Source organism: Cervus elaphus, chromosome 22, assembly GCF_910594005.1.
Source record: "Cervus elaphus chromosome 22, mCerEla1.1, whole genome shotgun sequence".
NCBI lineage: Eukaryota > Metazoa > Chordata > Mammalia > Artiodactyla > Cervidae > Cervus > Cervus elaphus.
The window spans coordinates 22,824,519-22,834,572 of NC_057836.1; positions in this window are offsets into that span (position 1 = coordinate 22,824,519).

The following is a 10,054-nucleotide window of genomic DNA, read 5'->3' on the forward strand; positions in this document are numbered from 1 at the left end:
TGGGAAGAAGTTTAGTACGTCTCCTGTGTTTTTGGAGAGGGTGACTTAATCTGATTGGTAAATTCTGGAGTAATAAATAGGGCATTATTGGCTTCATTCTCCTTTCTCTTTGGGAGCCAGTCAGCTCAAGAAAGCACAGTTCTATTTCTTGTAGGATAGGATGCCATCCATATGATAAAACCTGTCCCCGTGGTGCGGCTGGACCTGGCTGGTTGAGTTTATATAATTCTGTGGTTCAGTATTAGTAAACTCATCTGACTTTCATGCTAAGCTACATTCCCCAGTAGCTGGATCAGAGTGAGGTGATTTCTTGGTCAGACAGAATCTATCTATGAAAACAATGACTTACGTAAAACTGATACACAGGATCTATAGGGAAAAGATGAACTCATCAGCGATGCTGGGACAGCTCATTATACATAATTAGACCTCTAGCTTAGATCATATACTCAAAATGAATTCCAGATAAGAACCCAAAGTGAAGAGCAATTTTTAGAAGAAAAAAACAAAATTTTTATGGTTATGCCTTTTAAGGTGAGAGAAAGCCCAAAACCCAAACTACAAAGGAAGAAGTTGATCATTTCAACTACATTAAAATAAAAAAAGTCTGTTTATTAAAAGACATCATAAAAATTGATTGTAACAAGTTAAAATGTGGAAGGAGACATTTGTTACATAAGGATTAGTATCCAGATTTTATAAAGAATTCCCACAAATCAATAAAATACAAATATTCTACTGGGGAAAAAGAGGCAAAAAATTAAAAAAATTCACAGAAAAGAAAAACCAGATGACAAATCATAGGATGATGAACCTTATTAGGAATCATAAAAAGGAAAATAAAAACAAGTGATTCAATTTTTCAGCCAGTTTGGCAAAAATAAATATAAATGTGAAGAAACCAATTGCTGGTGAGAGTATAGAATTATAGTTGGACCTATTATGTACCCTGTGGGAAGAATATAAATTGGTATTATGTCTACTTTTTAAAAAATGTTTATTTGGCTGTGCCAGGTCTTAGTTGCGACATGTAGCCTCTTTAGTTACATCATGTGGGATCTAGTTTCCTAACCAGGGATTAAACCCTGGCCACCTGCATTGGGAGCATGGCATCTTAGGCACTGGACCACCAGGGAAGTCCTGATATGTCTACTTTAGAGAGCAGTTTGGTAATGTCTAGGAGGGTTCTTAAAAAATCAATTAAAAAAATAGAAGGGTTCTTAATGCACATAATCTAGGGCCTAGGATTCCACTCAGAGGCATGTAGAGAGACTTTTAACATAGTAAGTCAACAAGACTTGGACAAGAATGTTCACAGCAGCATGTGCTGCTCTATGCTTAGCCACTCAGTCGTGTCCAACTCTTTGTGACCCCATGGATTGTAGCCCTCTAGGCGCCTCTGTCCATGGGATTCTCCAGGCAAGAATACTGGAGTGAGTTGCCACACCCTCCTCCAGGGGATCGTCCCAACCCAGGGGTCAAACCCAGGTCTCCCCCATTGCAGGCGGATTCAGAGCAGCATAGTAAGAGTAAAAAAATCAGAAACATATCAGAAATGTTCATCAATAGGAAAATAAGTAGTTAACTTGGATTCTCTTAATAAAAGACTACTACAAAATAATCTGATTAGATTATGATTAAACTGAACGACAACAAAAACCAGTGTTGGAGATGTAAGAGACCCTTGCATCAGGATCAATGCCTGGGTCGGGAAGATCCCCTCGAGTAGGAAATGGCAACCCACTCCAGTATTCTTGCCTGGAAAATTCCATGGACAGAGGAGCCTGGCAGGCTACAATCCATTGTATCACAAAACAGTTGGACAGGACTCAGTGACTACACAACGTGTCAATGTAGGTGCACCATTGTAACACCACCATATCTAGTAGACGTTGATAGCAGAGGAGACTGTGAATGTGCGTGCATACTAAGTCATGTCTGTGTTCTGTATAGCAATACATTTAATAAAATGAACAATTATTGAAGACTATCTAAATTTTAAAAACCAATCCGCAAGAAGTAGAAAACCTGACCAGGTCAATAACCACAGAAGAAATGGAATGGTTGTCTAAGAAATACCTACCAAAAAGGCACACAGCCTAAATGTTTTACAATGAGTTCTCCCAAATAGTCTAGGGACAGATAATTCCTGTGCTCTCTAAGCCTTTCCAGAGCACAGAATGAAATGGAAAGCTATGTGATTCATTTCATCAGCCCGAATTAACTCTGATACCAGCGAGGACAAGGACAGCATAAGAAAAGAAACAGACCCAATCACGTATGGAACTCAGAAAAATCAATCACTCAAGAAGTAGATTTAATTTAGATTTATTCTGAATGAATAATGCATCATGACTGAATAGATGCAAGAAGAGTCTTAATGAGAATGTGACTAATTCACTACGTTAACAGATTCATTCAACAGATGTTTATTGAGCTCATATTACCTGCAAGGCACAGTTCTGGCAGTGGGCAGTAAACCAACAACCTTTAAAAAATTTTTTTTAGATTTAAATCAACTTTGTTTACAAAAACACTGTTATAAGAATCACAATTCTATAACTCACACTGTGGAGAGTAATCTGCTTTACTTAAAGTCTATCAATTTAAATATAAATCACATCTAAAACAGAGTTTCATATCAACATCTAGACTGGTTTGACCAAACAGCTGGGCACCAGAACCTAGCCAGGTTGACCCATAAAACTAACCATCACATCCCTCATTCATTAATTCATGGACCTTTGTTGTCAATGGATTCAAAGGGACTTCTTCCTTTTGCTTCTCCAGAAAGCATGTATGGACCTTCCAGAATCCTTCTCACTAAAGGATTTCTCCCTGGCCTACCACATCCTTCAGCAGCAATGAGAAAGACCCGTCCACCAAATGTTTGCTTCCTTTTATTCCCCCATATCCTGTGTCACTCCACTGTTTATCCTGACAGAGTGGCTTCTCTTTCAGGCTGAGTCAGCTTTCAGTCAAGCCATCTACTGAACTAGAGACCTCTTTTAAAAAATCTCCTTTCAAAATTAATTTTGAATTGTGGCTCATTTTTAATTTAGGAAATTGCTGTTACTTAAGGGATTATGTGTGTGTGTGCTCAGCCGCTCAGTCATGTCTGACTCTCTGCCACCCCATGGAATATAGCCTGCCAGGCTCCTCTGTCCATGGAATTCTCCAGGCAGGAATACTGGAGTGGATAGCAGTTCCCTTCTCAGGGGATCTTCCTGACCCAGGGATCAAACCCAGCCGTCTTGTATTGCAGGTGGATTCTTTACCGTCTGAGCCACCAGGGAAGCCCATACACAAAGGAAATAGTGAGCAGATAATCCATACAGGAGTATATAAGGCAGGTTGGAAACCAAAACAAAAGTCACCTTAAATATACAAAAGGTGTTCAGTTTGCTCATAATCAAGGAAGTACATTTTATTTTTGTATTTTTGAACTTTTTATTTTGTATTGGCGTATAGCTGATTAATAATGTTGTGATAGTTTCAGGTGACCAGGAGACTCAGCCATACATATAAATATATATGTATTCATTCTCTCCCAAACCCCTCCCGAGGAAGTGTATCTTAAAACTGCAGCATAATATTCTACAGTCTGGATGTACGGACATTTAACCATTTCCAGGCTGGTGGAAATTTAGATTATTTTTAACTTATTATATACAGTGCTCAATGACTGTCTTGACCTCTTGAATCTATGTCTGCTTTTGAGATATTAAATCTTGTAAACTTAAACCTAGAATGTACCAGCAAACACCTTGTTATCTGGGCTCCAAATGGAAGTAGCACATTATGTGAATGTACTCTGAAACTTACCATCAGAATGTTCTTTGGATTTTATTCTTAATCATGTGCTTAATCTAATACACTTAGGGACTACTGGAACTTTTTCTGGTCAGATTAGTTCAAACAGTCAGAAATTGTTCTCTTTCCTTGAAATAAAGCTGATTGAAGGATTACATTGTCTGAATAGCTGTAGGATTCAGAAACTCCTTTACAAAGACTTACTTTATTTTTAGGTTTAAAAATGTCCATGATTTCTTTTGGACTAATGGTCTAAACATGCATGTTTTACCAGAGCCTTATTTTTTCATTCATCATAGCTAACGCTTGTTTGTTGCTCATTAAATGTAAGTATGCTCTAGGGAGAGGAAATTGTTGACTCTCTGCCCAGGAGGGAGAGAAAATATTTATCAAGTTTAAAGTTAGTATGTCTTAAAAAAAAAAAAAAAGTTAGCATGTCTTTTGTTGCAGTAATTCCAATTTTAGGAATCTTTTTTATAAACATACTCACCAAGGGTATACACACATATACACATACCCACCCACATATACACATACCCACACACATATACACATGCCCACACACAAGGATGGTCACTGCACCATTGTTTGTAATAAACAGTGCAATTAAAAATAAGACAGGGACTTCCCTGGTGGCACAGTGGATACACAAAAATAAACTCAAAATGGATTAAAGATCTAAATGTAAGACCAGAAACTATAAAACTCCTAGAGGAGAACATAGGCAAAACACTCTCCGACATAAATCACAGCAAGATCCTCTATGACCCACCTCCCAGAATATTGGAAATAAAAGCAAAACTAAACAAATGGGACCTAATGAAACTTAAAAGCTTTTGCACTACAAAGGAAACTATAAGTAAGGTGAAAAGACAGCCCTCAGATTGGGAGAAAATAATAGCAAATGAAGAAACAGACAAAGGATTAATCTCAAAAATATACAAGCAACTCCTGCAGCTCAATTCCAGAAAAATAAATGACCCAATCAAAAGATGGGCCAAAGAACTAAACAGACTTTTCTCCAAAGAAGACATACAGATGGCTAACAAACACATGAAAAGATGCTCAACATCACTCATTATCAGAGAAATGCAAATCAAAACCACCATGAGGTACCATTACACGCCAGTCAGGATGGCTGCTATCCAAAAGTCTACAAGCAATAAATGCTGGAGAGGGTGTGGAGAAAAGGGAACCCTCTTACACTGTTGGTGGGAATGCAAACTAGTACAGCCGCTATGGAAAACAGTGTGGCGATTCCTTAAAAAACTGGAAATAGAACTGCCATATGACCCAGCAATCCCACTTCTGGGCATACACACTGAGGAAACCAGATCTGAAAGAGACACGTGCACCCCAATGTTCATCGCAGCACTGTTTATAATAGCCAGGACATGGAAGCAACCTAGATGCCCATCAGCAGATGAGTGGATAAGGAAGCTGTGGTACATATACACCATGGAATATTACTCAGCCATTAAAAAGAATTCATTTGAACCAGTCCTAATGAGATGGATGAAACTGGAGCCCCTTATACAGAGTGAAGTAAGCCAGAAAGATAAAGAACATTACAGCATACTAACACATATATATGGAATTTAGAAAGATGGTAACGATAACCCTATATGCAAAACAGAAAAAGAGACACAGAAATACAGAACAGACTTTTGAACTCTGTGGGAGAATGTGAGGGTGGGATATTTCAAAAGAACAACATGTATACTATCTATGGTGAAACAGATCACCAGCCCAGGTGGGATGATGAGACAAGTGCTCGGGCCTGGTGCACTGGGAAGACCCAGAGGAATTGGGTGGAGAGGGAGGGGGGAGGGGGGATCGGGATGGGGAATACATGTAAATCTATGGCTGATTCATATCAATGTATGACAAACCCCCCCCCCCCCAAAAAAAAGAATCCACCTGCCAATGTGGGGGACACAGGTCCAATCTCTGGTCCAGGAAAAATCCACATGCTGCAGGGCAACCAAGCCCGAATGCCACAGTTAATGAGCCTGTGTGCTGAACTACTGGAGCCCATGTGCCTAGAGCCCGTGCCCGACAACAAGAGAAGCCACTGCAACACAAAGCCTGTGTATCACAATGAAGAGTAGCCCCTGCTCACTGCAACTAGAGAAAGCCCGTGAGCAGCAACGGAGACCAGCACAGCCAAAAATAAATAAATATTTTAAAAAATATATGATAAATGTCCGTCAATAAAGGAAGGGTTAAATAAATCATGCCTTGTCCATAGGATGAGTGACTGGCTACATGTATCACCTTAGCAAAACATCTGTATAAGAGAGGGTCCCAGCAGGAAACAGGACTCACCCTGTTCAGTGAAGAGGTTTTAAGGAAGAGTTTACTTACAAAGGTTGGGCAGTGTTAGACAAACAAAGAAGGGAGGAGGAGGAACCTACAGATTAGCAACAGTGGAAAGTTACTACATTCTAGGGCTTAAGGCACAAGGGAGAGAAAATTCTCCCGGAAACAGACAGAGAGAACAGACCTGTGGTTGCCAAGGGGGAGGGAGTGGGGGAGGAAAGGACTAGGAGTTTGGGATTAGCAGATGTAAACTATTATATATCGGGCTTCCCAGGTGGCTCAGTGGTAAAGATCCGCCTGTCAATGCAGGGCACTCGGGAGATGAGGTTTCGATCCCTGGGTCAGGAAGATCCCCTGGAGGAAGAAATGGCAACCCACTCCAGTATTCTTGCCTAGAGAATCCCATGGACAGAGGAGCCTGGCGGGCTACACTCCATGGGGTTGCAAAGCATTGGACAGGACTGAGCAACTAACACGTTCATAGTTGTTAACAATGTTGTGCCTATCTCTATACAGAGATAGGGTCGCCAAGAGTTGGACTCGACTGAGCATGCACAAACTATTACATATAGGATGGATAAAACAACAAGGTCCTACTGTATAGCACAGGGAACTATAGTCAAAATCCTGTGATAAACCATAATGGAGAGTATAAAAAACGAGGACTTCTCTGGTGGTCCAGTGGTTAAGACTCTGAGCTGCCAATGCAGGGGGCTTGGGTTCCATCCCTGGTTGGGGAACTAAGACCCCCCTATGCCACAGGTTATGGCCAGGAAAAAAAAAACACACAAAACACGAATGCCTAATATGTATGACTGAGTCACTTTGCTGTACAACAGAGATAGGCGAAACATTGTAAACAACTATGAAAGTGAAAGTGTTAGTTGCTCAGTCCTGTCCAATGCTTTGCAACCGCACGCGGCATAGCCCGCCAGGCTCCTCTGTCCATGAGATTCTCCAGGCAAAAATACTGGAGTGGGTTGCCATTCCCTCCTCCAGGGGCTCTTCCTGACCCAGGGATTGAACTCGGGTTTCCTGCACTGGAGGCAGACTCTTCACTGTCTGAGCCACCAGGGAAGCCCTAAATCAACTATACATTGATTAAAAACTAAAATAAAAAATAATAAAAGGAGTGTGGTGAAATTTGGAATATAGAGGCAGGGCCACTCAGTGAAACTACAGCCCATGAGGGAATCTGTGACAGTTGTCCCTCCATATATCCATGGGGGATTGGTTTCAGGACCCCCTAAGGTTACCAAAATCTGCAGATGCTCTTGTCGCTTACAGCTGGTTCTCTGTATTCACAGGGATGAGGAACCTGTGGGTATGGAGGACCTGCCTGTACTGTAAAAGCAGAAGCAAGGAAAAGCAGGGAAGGAATACTCTGACTTACTTCTTTCCCATTAGGCTCTCATCTCTTGCTGGTACCTCCCTTGGGTTGGACACAGTCAGCTGTGATGGAACGTGAGTGGGGCAACCTGCTGGGGCACAGAGCAGGCAGAGAGAAAGGGCAAAAACTAATATATGGAGATAGGGAGTGACTAGCATGATATTTATGTCATTTTTTCAATGGAAAAAATGTTGCCCAGCAATCCAGAAACACTGTTATTTTGTAAAAGAAAATCATAACCACATATTTATATAATTGTGAACATTATGAAGACTGCATAGGAAACTGTAAACCTTGATGCTACTTCTGGAGAGTGAAAACAAATGGAGAGGGAAAACCTAACTTTCTATGTTCTTATACTATGTGAATTTATTACAAGAAGTATTTCTTTTGTGATTAGGAAAATAAAGTACCTGTTCCATGAAAAGAAAGTGCTGTTATGCCTAAGATGAAGGCAAAGGTAGAGGAACCCCTAAATGGCTTTTAAACAGTTAATTCACTTAAAGTGAAAGTGAAAGTGTTAGTCACTCAGTCCTGTCCAACTTTTTTCAACCCCATGGACTGTAGCCTGCCAGGCTCCTCTGTCCATGGGATTCTCCAGGCAAGAATACTGGAGTGAGTTGCCCTTTTCTTCTCCAGGGAATCTTCCCAACCCAGGGATGGAACCCAGGTCTCCTGCATTGCAGGCAGAATCTTAACTGGCTGGTACTGCATAAAGACCTCCAAAAATCTGTTATTATTATTTTTTAATGTTAAAGAGTCAAATTTATATGCTGTAGTGTTGGTTAGTTGAGTTCTCTGTTGCAAAGATCAGAAAGCAAATCAAGATCATTTGAATAATAAAAGGGGAGTTAAAACTTAAGGATATAGGATGATTCTGCCCCCTCTACTCCGGTACTCTTGCCTGAAAATCCCATGGACAGAGGAGCCTGATGGGCTGCAATTCATGGGGTCGCTAAGAGTCAGACATGACTGAGAGACTTCACTTTCACTTTTCACTTTCATGCATTGGAAAAGGAAATGGCAACCCACTCCAGTGTTCTCGCCTGGAGAATCCCAGGGACGGGGGAGCCTGGTGGGCTGCCGTCTATGGGGTCTCACAGAGTCGAACATGACTCAAGCGACTTAGTAGCAGCAGCATGGAACAGAATGATGGCAAGAAATAAAAATTTAGACTTTCTTTCTGTTTGCCTTTCAGGTCTTGTCTCTCTCTCTTTTTTTTCTCAGCAAACAAACTTTCTCTGATCTGTGAGTGTGTGTGCTAAGTCGAGTCAGACGTGTCAGACTCTGTGTGACCCCATGGACTGGGTTCCCCATGGACCCACCAGGCTCCTCTGTCCATAGGTTTTCCCAGACAAGATTACTCAAGCTACCTAAGACAGTTGCAAAACGGGCCAGAACATTATAAGTTGATAAGTTAAAAATCACTTTTGGATGGCCCCATAGCTGAAAAATACAAATATTTCTGAGAAAGCCACAGAAAGTCTATGGTAATATGCTGATTAAAAAAATCAGCTGATAAATAATATACTATCAGAATAATAAAGTCTAAACAGTTGAACTATTGAAAAGTCATCAGAAATCACAGTCACTGGTTTGGAAAAAGGTACCAATAACTCATGTTTGTACCCAAATTCCTACGTCTCACAAGGACTCAATGTTCATTTTCTAATTTAATCAAGAAAACTTTCTAGTCTCAGAGAGGTTTATTGATTTGCCTAACACCACACAGGAAATGCAGACTCAGGATTCAAGCCCCACGTTATCCCTGTATACACAGAGGTCTACCTTATAGAATCTGTTTTCCCTATTTTTCAAAGGTTCTTTAACTTTTATTTAGCATAGAAAAACCTGAATGAGGCTTGAAACTTCTAATCTAATTCTGAGAATATAAAGAAATACTATGTTGTAAAAACAAATCCAGGAAATTAACATGTGATACAGTACTATTGACTAAAATACAGATTTTGTTCAAATTAAAAAAAAAAAAAAGGGTGGATTGTACTGACATCGATTGTGGTGATATGCTATTATAGTTTTGCAAGGTTTTACCATTAAGGGAAACTGTGAAGGATACAGTGAATTTCTCTGTGTTCTTCCTTACATGTGAATGTATATTTTTCTCAAAATAAAAATTTTAACTTAAAAAAGAAAGTAAAGGCAGAAATGCTTTTTTAATATTATAATAATATTTTATTTATTTATTTGACTTCACTAAGTCTTATTTGGAGCACACGGGATCTTTTGTTGCAGCATACGGGATCTAGTTCCCTGACCAGGGATCGAACCTGGGTCTCCTGCATTGGGAGCACAGAGTCTTAGCCACCGGACCACCAGGGAAGTCCAAGAAATAATTTTTAAAGTGCTAAATTTTTAGCGGGAAAAGTAGACTACAAAAAGTTATTTCCTCATCTGATTCAAAAGCAAATAAAGTTGAAAACCCTCTATAGTAACCATTTATTTTTTAAAAAGCAAATAACTAGAACAAAAACAATCAACTTTCAGAGTACAGGAACATACACCCTTGCT